The sequence below is a fragment of the Pseudonaja textilis genome, chromosome 16, assembly GCF_049901715.1.
Source record: "Pseudonaja textilis isolate UNSWEBS1 chromosome 16, rPseTex1.2, whole genome shotgun sequence".
NCBI lineage: Eukaryota > Metazoa > Chordata > Lepidosauria > Squamata > Elapidae > Pseudonaja > Pseudonaja textilis.
In genome coordinates this window covers 9108628-9121878 of record NC_142005.1, presented here as the reverse complement: position 1 = coordinate 9121878, position 13251 = coordinate 9108628, and the positions used below count along the sequence as shown (strand labels likewise).

Sequence of the window (13251 nt, the reverse complement as noted above, 5' to 3'; positions counted from 1 at the left end):
CAGGTTTGGGTCTCGTTTAAAGCAAGCCATGGTCTGCCTGTTGCCAACCTGAAGCCATGCAAAGGCAGCTTAGGACTCGTGCAAGCCAGGAAGCAACACAACCACGATGTATTTGGGAGATGCAATTGTTACACATTTTAATTAAGAGGGTTTATTTTTCCCGTATTAAAAGCAAGGCAACGCGGCCTACGGTGGCCGCCGAGGGCCGGAATTAAAAAAAAAAAAACCGCCCCGGGGCGCCTCCAGACGCCTCTCCCCCTCCCGCCGACACATCTTCCATGAGGCCGAGTACCCGGATGTGGCGGCTTAATATTAAAAAAAAAAGAGGGGGGTCGCTCCGCGGAGGGAAGCTCCGGTGCCGCTGGTTGGCCTCGCCCGACGCCAGTCACCCGGTGGCTTGAGCCAATGGCTGCCCTCCCCCGGCCCCCCGCGAGCCTGTCTCGCCGCCCCATTGGCCGCGCGGCACGTCGCTCCCACACGGTGCCCAACGGCCGTCGTCGCTGGCGTCCCGGAAGGCGGGTCGCGGCCGGCGGGGCCCGCCGCCCAATCAAACGCATTGTTTGTGGTGGGTGCCGGCTCCGGCGGCGGCGGCGGAGGTGTCGGTGTCGCTGCTGGTGGCGCCGCGTCTGCTGTCCGCCGCCCGGCCCCCCCCTCCCGCGCCCTCCCGCCGCCGCCGCCGCCTCGGCCGCCGCCGCCCTCCCGCTCGGCCTGAGGGAGCCGCCGACGCCGCCAGGTGAGTGGAACCCGGAGGGGGCGGGGCCGGCGCTTGATTGACAGCTCGGCGGCCTATGGGGATCCCCGCTAGCCTCGGAGGGGGGGGCGTCTCCAGACCTTGGAGGGGGTGTCAATCAAAACTTGGGGGGTCTCAATTAAGGGGTGCATTTCCATCCTGAACCCCCTCCAGGGAGACCCCACTCTTAGGGGGGCACGTGGGGCGGGGGTCCCCTTGTTGGGGAGCAGCCCCCTCCCCATAGAGTCACTGGCAGGGGTTTTTCCTATGGCCATTCGACATCTTTGGCTCCCCTCGCTTGTCTGCGCCCCCTCCCCACCTTTAAGAAAGCCCCCTTGGGCTTGGGGGGCGAGGGAGGGGATGAATGGGGTCTCTCTCCCCACTTTGGGTTGGGGGTGTCTTTGTTGCCAGATGTGGGGTAGGAGGGCTATTGAATTGCCTGGAGATCTTGGATATTGGGGGTTCAAGAGAAAAAAAGGGGGTCAGCCTCTGGATTTGGGGGCTGGGGGAATGAGTGGGGTCTCTCTTCCCCCCTCCTTGCTTTTGATCCTGGGGGTCTTTGTTGCCAGATGTGGGGAGGAGAAGAAGCCTTGGGGGCTGTTGATCTTGGATTGGATAAGTGGGGGAGGAATTCAGGACGGAAAAAAAGGGGGCGGCCTCTGGATTTTGGGGCGGGGGGAGGCCTCTGTGGGTCAGGCATATGGGTCTTTTTTTCTTTTTAAGGGTCGAGGAAGAGGATGCAATTACAAGGGCCACCCATTCATTCATTCCCCCGCTTGGTTCATTCATGGCATTTCTGCCTTCCTGCTTGCAAAGTCTCTGGATTTGGGGGTGGGGGGCAGGCGTCTGGGACGTGGGGGGATGTGGGGGCAATGCAACCTGGCTCTTCAGGAGGCACGCTGGCTGGAGTTTCGGGGTGCCCCTAAAAGCCTCTCCAGGGGGGAGGCGCCGAGGGACTCGGAGACGGAAGCTCTGGCTGATAATGTCCGAAATCAAAAGGTTTCCCTGGGCGCCTTGCCCAGGGTGGAGGCGGCATCCTTGCCAGGCCCTCTTAAATGGTGGTGTGATCGTTTTAGGCAGGAGAATTTTTTGGGGGGAGGGGGGGGCTAAGCCTTTGGCATCCCTGTAAAAGACTGAACAGACCCCCCCCCTTCCAGTTGTCAGTTCTATTGCAAATATTAGGGGGTCTCTTTCCCCATTTGGGTTATCGAAACAATGCTTGATGTTTTATTATTTTTATGGATTTATTATTTCCTTGCTCTTTAGAAAAGGGGGAAGGGGCTGTGATTTTCTCCCACCCCCAACCAGGAGGGGACTCAGTTTGGAAAGAAGTCGTGAGTGCCAAGGGGTCCAAAACCAATTCTGTGGGTTTTTATGGAGGACCTTTATTTGGGGGTGTCAAGTGTTGGGGAGCGGGGGAGAGACCTGCCTGAGACGGGGAAGAAAACTAGGCCTCGCAGAGCAGAAAGCCCCTCCCCAAAGGGGTCACAAGGGGCTGCCTTGGCAGAGAGATGCTCTCGACAGTCGGGAGAGAGATGGGGGTTCAGGAAGTCCCCCCCCCCAGAAGTGAAGTGGACCCTGGAGAGGAGCAGATGGGGAGAGACTCTGCTGTCTCAAGGACGCCCATCCTCTCGGCGTGAAATGTTGCCTTTAATCCCTCACCCCTTTCTTTTTTGGGTTGGAGGGGGGGACAGAACCCCTAAAGCAGAGAAGAAAGGGGTATCTGGCTCCCTTTGGCTTTGCCAAGCCGGCTTCTCTTCCCTGGACACTCAGAGGGCCGTGGGGTATCTCTCTCCCACCCACCCCCCGTCCCCAAAATTTTTCCCTCTGCCACCCTGAGCTCGGTGGAAAACTCTGAATATTTTGAGTTTTGAGAGTGGCTGCTGGTGGAAGGTCTTTTTTTTGTTCCCTGGATCCTCTCCGCTCTTGTGGATTTTGGCATTTCTTCCCTAGGGGTGGGAGAAGTGGCGTGGGGTGGGGGAGAGTCTTGGCACCCACCCACCCACCCCCGCGCCTCTTTACACCCGGCCCGCCTTGATGCCTCAACCCACTCGTTGTCGTCCCCCGAGAAGCCGCCTCTTGTGGGTGGCAAGACGAAAAAGCTGATTGCCTTGGGAAAAGAAGGAAAAAGAAAAAAAACAGGAAGGGGGAGGATTTGTGTGCGTGTGTGCATGTGTTTCCTTGCCCCGGGCCCACCTGGGGCCTGAAAGATCCTCCCCGCCCTCCGGGGTGAACCCCAAAAGCTCGCCGTGTCTCCTCGTCTCCCCCTCCTCTTCCTGAGAGGACATTTTATTCGGGGGGCGGGGGACACATCGCTCCCCGAAGTTGAAGGGTTAATTTTTCTTCTTTGACCGGAGATGGTGGAATTGGCAGGAGGGAGGGGAGGAACACGGGGGAAAAATTGGGGGATTGTCCCCACCTGCTTGGCAGCCCTTCTCCGTGCCCCCCACCCCCTTGGGGACGGCGGGCAGAGCGTCCACCCAGCCCCCAATGAGCTAAAAGACCCCCTCAATTACGAGCAAACCCTGAACGGAGACCCTTGCTCCTTCACCATCCCCAACGGCTCAAAAATGGATCTATTTCCAGAAAGGATCCCAGCCTCATTTGCGCAACAGGCCGGGATTTTTTGGGGAGGGGGGGATCTTTCTATCTCTCCCCCTACCCCCACCCCCACTTCCACCCCAGGGATTCCCTTTATCCCGTTGAATCCGTTTAGGAACCTCCGGCAGGTAGATGGAGAGGAGTAAAAGCCCCTGGTAGAAATTGGTATTATTATTATTATCATTATTATCATTATTATTATTATTATTATTATTATTATGGCTGGAATGTCTGGGCCCCGCCCTAGCCCGTGAGCCGAATGTGGTAGAGTGGTATGCGTGTGCGTGTGTGTTTGTGTTTGCACACACAGCAAATTGCAGAGGTGGGTGCTAAAAGGTTTTTTTGGGGGGCCAGGACGCTCCTTGGCCTCCAGCTGTTTCCAGAGGTTCCATGCAAATCTCGGCAGGGGAAATAAATTTTAACTTGGCTTATAGAAATGGGGGGAGCCAGGAAAAGTTTTATTTTGATCTGTTTTCTGGGGGGCGGCTGCCTTGTGTGTCCGCCCACCCACCCACCCCAGCTGTTGTGCAGCATGGAAGCCGAACATTGGGGGTCTCTTTTCCTGACGCCCCCATCTTCTCTTCTGCTGAATGGACCAGTCGCGCGGGGGGTCCTCAGCCGCACCATTTCCGCGGACTTGAGCGTGAGACGGGCGTGAAGTGAGCTTTGTCCCCTTTTACGACCTCCCTTGCCCCGTTCAGTGCCTTTACGGTCATAAGTCACGTCCGTTGTAGAAAGAGGGCCACCCCACTGCAATCGACGGTCCGGTTGAGTTGCTAATTTTCCTCCCTGCTATCTAATTGGCATATTTCCCCCCCCTCCCCAATTTGGGAGGGGGGGTGCAGGTTGACCCCCAGATTAGCAATCAGTCAGCACGGACTGATCTCTCTCTCTCTCTCTCTTTTAGCTTCCTGAAACAAGAAGGGTTTTGAGAAAGAATACTCCGAATACTCAGCTCAACTTTTGCCGGCTCCTTTAAAAAAAATAAACCTCTTTATGCCGGCATAAGTGACTATCTCCGTGCCAACTTAGGCCGGACTAGGACAACGAAGCTGCCGGGGGTTCGGCAGCCCCACTAAAATTAAATTGGAAATAAGGCCTCCCCTCATTTGACAGAAAGAGAGAGAGAGAGAGAGAGAGAGAGAGAGAGAGAGAGAAAAAAAACGCAGCCTATCCAGGTAGTCCTCAACTTAGGGCCACCACGGAGCCCGAAATGTATCTTGCTCAGTGAGACGTTGTGTTAAAGGGAGCCTTGCTCCATTTTGCGACTTTCCTTGCCACGGTTGTTAAGTGAATCTTAAGCTGGGAGCGCGGTTGTTAAGTGAATCTTAAGCTGGAACCGCGGTTGTTAAGCGAATCCGGCTTGGCTTGGCTTGTCAGAAGGTCACAGGAGCCCCTGCCCGGGGTGGGGGGGAGGAAGAAGAGCCTGCAACGGTTGTAAATTTGAACCAGCTGCCAAGCATCCAGGGGTGACTCGGGTGGCCATAGGGATGCTGCCCCAGTCATAAGCGTGAGAAACGGTCTCAAGTCCCTCTTTCCAGCGCCGCTGCAACTTCGAACAGCCGCTAAACGAACCGTCGTCGGTTGAGCACTACCTGTAACCTCCTGCGGCTCCTTCACCCGCCGTAGAGCCTCCCTGCCACGCGTTGCAGGTTTTCTCATCCTTGCCTTTATCGCTGCTTTCACCTACCTGGATCCCTTATGGCAAGCCAGGTTAGACCAGCATTATCCTAAAGGAGCCATTTCCCCCCCACCTTAGCAATGGGGCAGGGCTTCTGTGTGTGTGTGTCCCCCCCGCCCCCCCCTGGGGGCATCCCTGGAGATCGGGCCACGGACAGGCTGACCCCCATTGTCTGCCGCGCTTCCTGTCCGCTTCCCATCCAACAAGGCAAAAGGCACTAGTGCTTCCAGATGTTCCCAGCCCGCCAGGAGGGGGGCCAATTAGACACACATCTGGAAGCGGAGAGATTTCCCCCTCCTCCCTCGCCAGGGAACAGGGGAGAATTATCACTTTTGATTTTTTGGCAAGCAGGAGGATCCCCGTCCCATCCCAGACCAATGGCTGCCCAGTAGGAAGGAGACGATGGAAGGATGGATGGATGGAAGGAAGAAAGGAGATAATGGAAGGAAGGAAGGAAGGAAGGAAGGAAGGAGATGATGGATGGATGGATGGATGGATGGATGGATGGATGGATGGATGGAAGGAAGGAAGGAGATGATGGATGGATGGATGGATGGATGGATGGATGGATGGATGGATGGATGATGGAAGGAAGGAAGGAAGGAAGAAAGGAGATAATGGAAGGAAGGAGATGATGGAAGGAAGGAAGGAAGGAAAGAAGGAGATGAAGGAAGGAAGGAAGGAAGGAAGGAGATGATGGATGGATGGATGGAAGGAAGGAAGGAAGGAAGGAAGGAAGGAAGGAAGGAAGGAAGGAAGGAAGGAAGGATGATGGATGGATGGATGGAAGGAAGGAAGGAAGGAAGGAAGAAAGGAGATAATGGAAGGAAGGAGATGATGGAAGGAAGGAAGGAAGGAAAGGAAAGAAGGAGATGAATGGAAGGAAGGAAGGAAGCAAAAAAAAGAATAATAGAATAACCAAGCTGGAAGGGACCCTGGAGGTCTTCTAGTCCAACCCCCTGTTCAGGCAGGAGACCTTACACCACTCCAGAGAAACGGCTCTCCAGTCTCTTCTTCCAAACCCCCCCCCGTGATAGAGCACCGCACAACTTCTGGAGGCCAGACGTTCCACTGGTTCATTGTCCTCACGATTAGGAAGTTTCTCCTTAGTTCTAGACAACTCCTCTCCTTGGTTGAGTTAGTTCCCATCCATTTCTCCTTTATCCTACTTTGGAGAATAGATTGACACCCACCCCCCGCCACCCCTCTTCTTTGGGGCAGCCCCTCAAATATTGGGACACTGCTATCCTGTCACCCCTAGTCCTCCTTTTCACTAGACTAGCCAGACCCCCATTTCTGCCGTTCCTTTCCTTTCAGCTAAAATAGGAACCGGGTTCCGCTTCACCTCCCCTGTCCTGAACCCTCTTCTAAGAACTGGACCCTACTTTTTTAGAGAGCGGAGACCCCAGGTGGCAAGAACCGGCGCCAACCGGCTGGCACTGGATATACCAAGGTGCACCACCCCACTCAGAGACCTGGCGATGGGCAGGGGTCGTGCCAGGCCTGGTTCGTTTAACTGACGGGAAGCCAGGACGTTTTGCCTTTTTTAAAGCCTGTTGCCTCCAGTTTCCTGCAGGTGGTTTGAGCCAAGTCAAGTGTGTTGCAAAGCAAATAGGGATTGAGGTGTGAAAGCGGACCCAAAGTCGTGTGTGAACTCCATGGGGCAGTCCCAGACCTCTTAAGTCGGGGCAGGGGGTCTGGGGGGGTGGTAGGCAAAGTTACCTACACCTCTCCAACTTTCCAAAACCTAAAATCTTTATTATGTCTCACCTGTCATTTGAGCCAGTATGGAGGAGAGACCCTGGTGCTTTTCAGCTACTCCGAATTGCCTCCGGTTGCGTAAAGATGGCAGCGGTTCCCCTTTGCTCAATAAAAGCCAGTAATATTTTAATGCAACCAAATTCTGCCTGGGCCGTGAGAACAAAACGAGGATGTTTTTATATATTGATTGGTCTTTTTTTTCTATTTTTCCCCCTCGCTGCGGAAAAGAAAACCCACCTTCCACGTTCAGCCACTCAAAACCCTTAAAACTACACGGGAATTCCCTCTCTTTGCTATTGAGACAAACCAATTTGGCAGCGTGTCTTATTTCATTCTTGACCTGCTAAGTAGAACCACTTGGGTGATGCTATTTTACTGGAGTGGTGGGGTGTGTGTGTGTGAAAGTTATCTTAAGTTTGACTTCTTTTTTTTTTTCCTTCCTGTTTTTTTGGAGAAAAATCTTTTATAAGCGGTTCTAGGTGGATTTGTCCTCCTTACAAAAACGTCATTGAATGGGCCGCCGGGTTAAATAAATTCAGAGTTTGGACTGTCTTGCGATAGGATGTCGATTCGCTGGCTTGCGATTTGATACGCGGTTCCACCGTCTCTTTTTTTGCGCAATTTTTTTCGTCGAACGCTTTGGTATCCTGAGCTTGCGTGGAACTCCCTGGGTTTGGGTTCAGGTAAACCCACCTCGATTTGCACCGTTTTAAGCCTGGTTCGTTGGCTTTTTGTAAAGTTGTGCAGAAGCCTTGCTTGGATTCATTGAACGCTCGGCATTCTGCCAAGCGCGGGCTGATGCGGTCTAATTTCTCTAAGGGGACGGTATCCCTGAGAGATTCCTTAAAAAAAGTAAGACTACCAAGTGGGAAGGAACCTTGGAGGTCATCCAGTCCAGCCCCCTGCTCAAGCAGGAGAACCTGCATCATTTCAGACAAAAATAAATAAATATGGCGGGTTAGGCCCCGTTCACATAGAGTCTGTTTGGCTTAGCCTGGCCTGGAATGGGAAGCGAGAAAAATAAACCTCCAGTGATTGACCACCCACAGCTTCTGGTGGCAGGCAGTTCCACTGGTTAATTGTCCTGACCATTAGGCAGTTTCTCCTTAATTCCAGGTCGCTTCTCTCCTGGGTGAGTTTCCATCCATTGCTTCTTGTCCTGCCTCCAGGTGCTTTGAAGGGTAGGTTGACCCCTCTGTTTTTTTGCCCTTCAAATATTGGAATATGGCTGTCATGTCACCCCTAGACCTTCTTTAACGTAGCAAAACTATGGGTGATTTCCCATTTATTAATACAGTATTTTTATCAGCTAGAACAGAGCAACCCGTGGTCTCCAGATGTGAATTTGCATAATTGTGAGTGCAGAATTTGGACGATTCTGTCCCTGTTTGGTAGCAGAGAGAAAATACAGTTGCTGCAGCCGTAATTATTAAATTACTTTTCTCGCTTCCCATTCCAGGCCAGGTTAAGCCAAACAGACTCTCTATGAACGGGGCCTAACCCACAATATTTATTGATGCACATATTAAATTTATAGGGCCGCCCGTCTCGCTATCACTCACGTGATTCTGGGCTGCTCGATCAAAGCAACAGTACAAAACATGAAAAGAATAAAACAATAACGTTAAAGTTAGTAGGAAATTAACCGGTTTGGGGAAGTACGGTTATTTGCAGAGTATTTTCACCCTTTGGGAGGTTTAAACAGCTAAAGTTGAATCGATTAAAAGCAAACTTGTGATCAGCTAAAAAAAAAACCCAACAAGACACCACCCTACCTCTAATTAAAGCCAACCACAGGGCGTGTGTTTTCATCCCATTTTAGTTCCTTTCAAGTAGACAGAAAGTCGAAACATCTTAGGAAAAAATCAGTTTACTTTTTCTCCTTCCGCTTCCTAAATCGTTTTTTTTTTAAAAAAGGAACGTTATTTCTTGTCCTGTTAAAATAGTTTTTGTTTTTTTTTTAACCTATGGCAAATAGAGATGCCTTTTTCTCTGGTACCCCCCTTTTTTTTTAAAGGAACCTTGAAATGGATGGATTCCGCTCCCAAATTAGCCAATTTTGACTCCTTGGCCTGCTCAGATGTAGAAGCTTCCGTTGGTTTGTGATTTCTTGACTCTGATCGGCCCAAAACTTAACTCCGGAAAGGCCCTGAAATACTTTGAAGGGGGCTTGGGTGACCCCCATCGTTAGAGAGAGATGCGATGTGTATTTTTTATTAAATTTATACGCTGCAGGACATCAGCAGTTGGGACACAGGAAGCTTTAAGGGTTTCCTCTATTTCCTGCGTGACTGGGTCTCCCCGTCACAAACGTTTCTTGCTCCGCCGTTCTTCCCTGTTTGGCTAGCTTTCTTCTTGCAGGGAGCTAGGAAGAAGGTGACTCAGCCATTTCCCGCACCGCTATCATCCGGGGGGACTCTTTTAATGCCTTCGTCAGTTCTCTTCCTGGAAACTGAGCAGAGCGGTCGTGTCAAAGCAGGGCTGTTCTGCTTTTTTGCAAACCAAGCAAAGAATAAGTTTATTTCACTTTAAATGTAGGTTCTTAAGCGTGTTCCTTGATTTGTTTGAAGGACCTGCTCCATCTAACTGGGGTTTATCAACCAAACAGCGGAGTTGGAAGGGACCTTGGAGGTCTTCTAGTCCAACCCCCCTGCCTAGGCAGGAAACCCTGCACCCCTTCAGACAAAGGGTTATCCGACATCTTCTTAAAAACTTCCAGTGTGGGAGCATTCACAGCTTCTGGAGACAAGTTGTTCCACAGGTGAATTATCCTCCCTGTCAGGAAATTTCTCCTTCCTTCCTGGTTCCTGGGTTAGTTTCCCTCCGTTGCTTCTTGTCCTGCCTTCAGCTGCTTTGGAGAACAGCTTGACTCCTTTGGGGGAACCCCTGGAATTCCCCCCCGAGTTCTCCAGGTCCATGTTAGCTTCCATTCCCAGAGACTGTCCTCCTCCTCATCCCAAAGCTGGCCATTCATTCATTCATTCATTCACTCACTCACTCATTCATCCATTCATCCCACCAGGCCAGAGGTGAATCCATGGGGCAGCCCCGGGTCCTGCCAGCCAGCTGTATCTTCCAGACCGGTGTGCCATCTCCACGGATCCCCGAGCCGTGGGACAAATTCTGATCGGAGTCAGGTCTTTCCAACTAGCCGAGACGTTTAATCAGGGTTACTTAACCTTGGCCACTTTGAAGCCCCGTGGACTCCCAGAATTCTAGGCACCGGCGTCCACGGGTCTGAAAAGTTGCCACGTTTGCGAAACTCTGGGGTGCCAATGGCTGGAGCCAGGCGGCGCGTCTCATGAAGGGGGGGGGCTGGCACCCTCGTCCAGATGTCCAGCCTGTCCAGCCTGGATCGGGTCTCTTCGTCCACCCCCCAGAGTCCTTCCTGAGGACCTGGCAGGGGTAGATGTGGCGGTTTCGTCCTATGAAAGATATTTTTGACGGAGGTAGGCCCTCCTGAGGCCAAGCTGCCTTTTGCGAGATATTTGTCGCTATCATTCCTATCAGGGGTGGGAAGGTGGCATCCCAGCACATCTGGAACGGGCGACGTTTCCCCTGGCACTCCCGTCCGTCGCACGGCAACTTTTAAATTTTATTTTTAAGAAGGGAAAAAAACAACACAGAATGCCTCCCCCCCCCTCCCCAAGTTGGCAAAAGGCCCCGTGGACCGATTCGTCCGTGGGCCCCGTGGCCTTGCCAGCGGCTACGCCGGGCGGAAAACGCTTTGCCTTTTCCATGGGTCCAACTGCTCCTTCCGACTTCTCTTCCTCCTTTTTTTTTTCCCCCCCTTTCCTCCTCTTCCTCCTCTTCTCCAAAGACGACCCCGCCAGGAAAAGTTCGCCCTTACGAAACGGGAGGCCAAGTTTGGCGGGGTGCCAGCCTCTCCTTTCCACTGTGGGGGGAAGTCCAGCTAACGGCCCCCACCAGTGCCAGGCAAGGAAGGATCAGGGGTGGGCGCCTCCGTGGATGCCACCGTGCAACTTACGTCTTTCTTTCTTTCTTTCTTTCTTTCTTTCTTTCTTTCTTTCTTTCTTTCTTTCTTTCTTTCTTTCTTTCTTTCTTTCTTTCTTTTTTTTTTTTTTTAAGCAATAATTCCATGTCCTGAGGTTAAAAACCGGTTGCAACTGGCTTTATTTTATTTTTTTATTTTTTTATTCCCCCCACCCGCCTTCCTCTCCCCTGCCTCCGCTAAGCATCATGGGTAAAAGTACAGCCTTCTCTCTCTCTCTCTCTCTCTCTCTCTTTCTCTCTCTCTCTCTCTTTCTCTCACTCACTCTCTCTCTCTCTCTCTCTCTCACCCACTTCTCCCCCCTCTTTCTTTTGTTTAATATAACGGCACCACAGATGATTGGCAGCGACGTGCCCGTTTGGTGGCGGCTGGGCTCGGGCTGGTCCCTGGAGGGGGATGGCACGCCGCGGCCACCCCTCTTGCACCGCAGGGGCTTCTGGTGCTGAAAGGGGGACACCCCCCTCCCGCCACCCCCCACGCCCCCCACCCCGGTCTCACCCGCCCTCTGCCCTCTTGGCTCGCTTCTTCGGCTGCCCTTCCATCTGTCTGCCCGCCCCCCTCTAAGCCAAGGAGGGTCATAGAAGCCACTACCTGTAAGTACCCGTTGGGGCAGTTCTTGGTTCCCCCTCTCTCTCTCTATCCCTCCCCTCTCTCCTTTCCCTCCTTCCTTCCTTTCTTTCTTTGGGGAAGCCCAAACCAAAACAGTGCAGCCCTCCAAGGGAAAAAAAACGGGGGGAGTGTAGCGGCGGCGCGGGAATCAGCCGAGACTGTCCCCAAATTCATCTCTCCTCCATCTTCCCTCTCCCTCTCTCTCTCTCTCTCTCTCTCTCTTGAATCCTTCCCTCTCTTTAACAGTTCTTTTTTTTTCTCTTCTTCTTCTTCTTCTTCTTCTTCTTCTTCTTCTTCTTCTTCTTCTTCTTCTTCTTCTTCTTCTCCCTTTTCCTCTCCCTCCTTCCCATCCTGGATTCGAGGCGTCGTCTATTTGCGCATCCCTCTGCTCCCCGGTTCTGGAGAGCAGAAACCGGGGGCGGGTTTCCCCACTCCCATCACCCTCTACCCACCCACCCACCCCCAGGTCAAAAAGGTGGGGAAGGGGAGGGGTTAAGGAAGCTCTCCCCCTTCCTCTTCCTCCCCCCCCCCCGGTGCCGGGCGAATGCCTTCTATTGTCTGCCTGGCGTGCTGATAGTTGGATCAAATCCCCCCCGAGCCGCCTTCTCCTCCTTATCCCTCCCTCGCGCTCGCCCCCTCTTCTTCCTCCTCCTCCTCCTCCTCCTCCTCCTCCTCCTTTCCACCCTCCCCTTCCTCTCTCCTTCATGTCAGCTACAACCCAGCTCTGTGAATGGGAGGCACTGGGAAGGGGTGGGAGGCTGGCCAGCTGCCAGGGGCTGGAACTCTGGATGTGTGCGCGCACACACACGGACGCGCAGACACGCACACACATATACAAAAGCAACGTGTGTGTGTGTGTGTGTGCGCGCAAAGAGAGGCGAGAAGGACAGGCCTTCCCTTGCGGCCGAGCAGCCTTCTTATATAAGGCGGGCTGCGTCACGAGGAGGGGGGGGAGGAAGGAAGGAAGGAGGGGAGAGGGCTGGAAACCCACCTACCCCTCCCTCCGTCCGTCCATCCCTCCGTCCCTCCGTCCGTCCGTCCATCCGTCTGCGAGGCTTTGCGTTGGCCTCCGGAAAGAGGAGGGAGACGGTCCCAAGTTGGGTTTTTTTTGTGTGTGTCTTTTTCCCCCCTTTCCCCCCTTTTTCCCTCCCATTTTTCATGGGGTGGGGGGTGTCAAACCCCCTTCCTCCTCCACCCCCTTAACCGACTTCTCCCCTCTTTCTCGGCGCAGGAAACGAAAAGATCGCGGTTTGATTGCCTCCCCCAAAAAAATTCTGGGTGGTTTTTTTTTCCCTTCGCGGGTTTTTTTTTTTTTTGGCGATTTTGGATTTGAGGAGAGGTGGTCCTCCAACTTACGACGGTTCGTTTAGGGACCAAAGTGGCAACGGGAGAAAAAACGTGCGACTTACGGGCTCTTTCCCACCCTCGTGGCATTCCCCCCCCGGTCACACGTGATCGTTCAGCTGCCTGGGCAACTGTCTCGTATTTATGACGGCCGGGGAGTTTTGCAACCGTCTCAACGAGCCAAAGCCAACGGGGAGGCGGGGGGGGGCGGGAGGGAAGCCCCGATTCACTGAATGGCCAGGCGGCTCACTTAACAACTTGCAGGGATTCCCTTCCCCGGGGCAAAGCTCCAACCCGTCGTGGTCTCGCTTAGCAGCGGAAATTTGGGGGCTCGTTTTTGCCGTCGTAAGTCGAGACGACTTACTTAGCGGAGAAGTTGGGGGTTTTAGGTGGCTTTGGAAAAGCCCGGTGGCAACCCAGTTGCCCTTTTTGGCCATGGAGTTTCTCTACCCCCTCCCCCTGCAGGCAGGAGTTTTAAGAGGCACTCTGCACATGCACAGTGTCCCTCTCCTC

At 53.3% G+C, this 13251-nt stretch overlaps 1 protein-coding gene across 5 annotated transcripts in view; it reads left to right on the top strand.

Moving 5' to 3' along the window:
• Positions 1–527: 527 nt before the first annotated feature.
• Positions 528–13251, top strand: part of GATAD2B (GATA zinc finger domain containing 2B) — a 38664-nt gene continuing 25940 nt past the window's right edge. For 2 of the 5 annotated variants that reach the window (XR_015739717.1, XM_026720193.2), the window contains exon 1: positions 528–733. The gene's annotated coding sequence lies outside the window, so the exon portion shown is untranslated. Of the gene's footprint in view, positions 734–10971; positions 11379–13251 lie in introns of those variants that run through there. The other 3 variants (XM_026720194.2, XM_087914232.1, XM_087914233.1) reach the window with 3 other exon arrangements.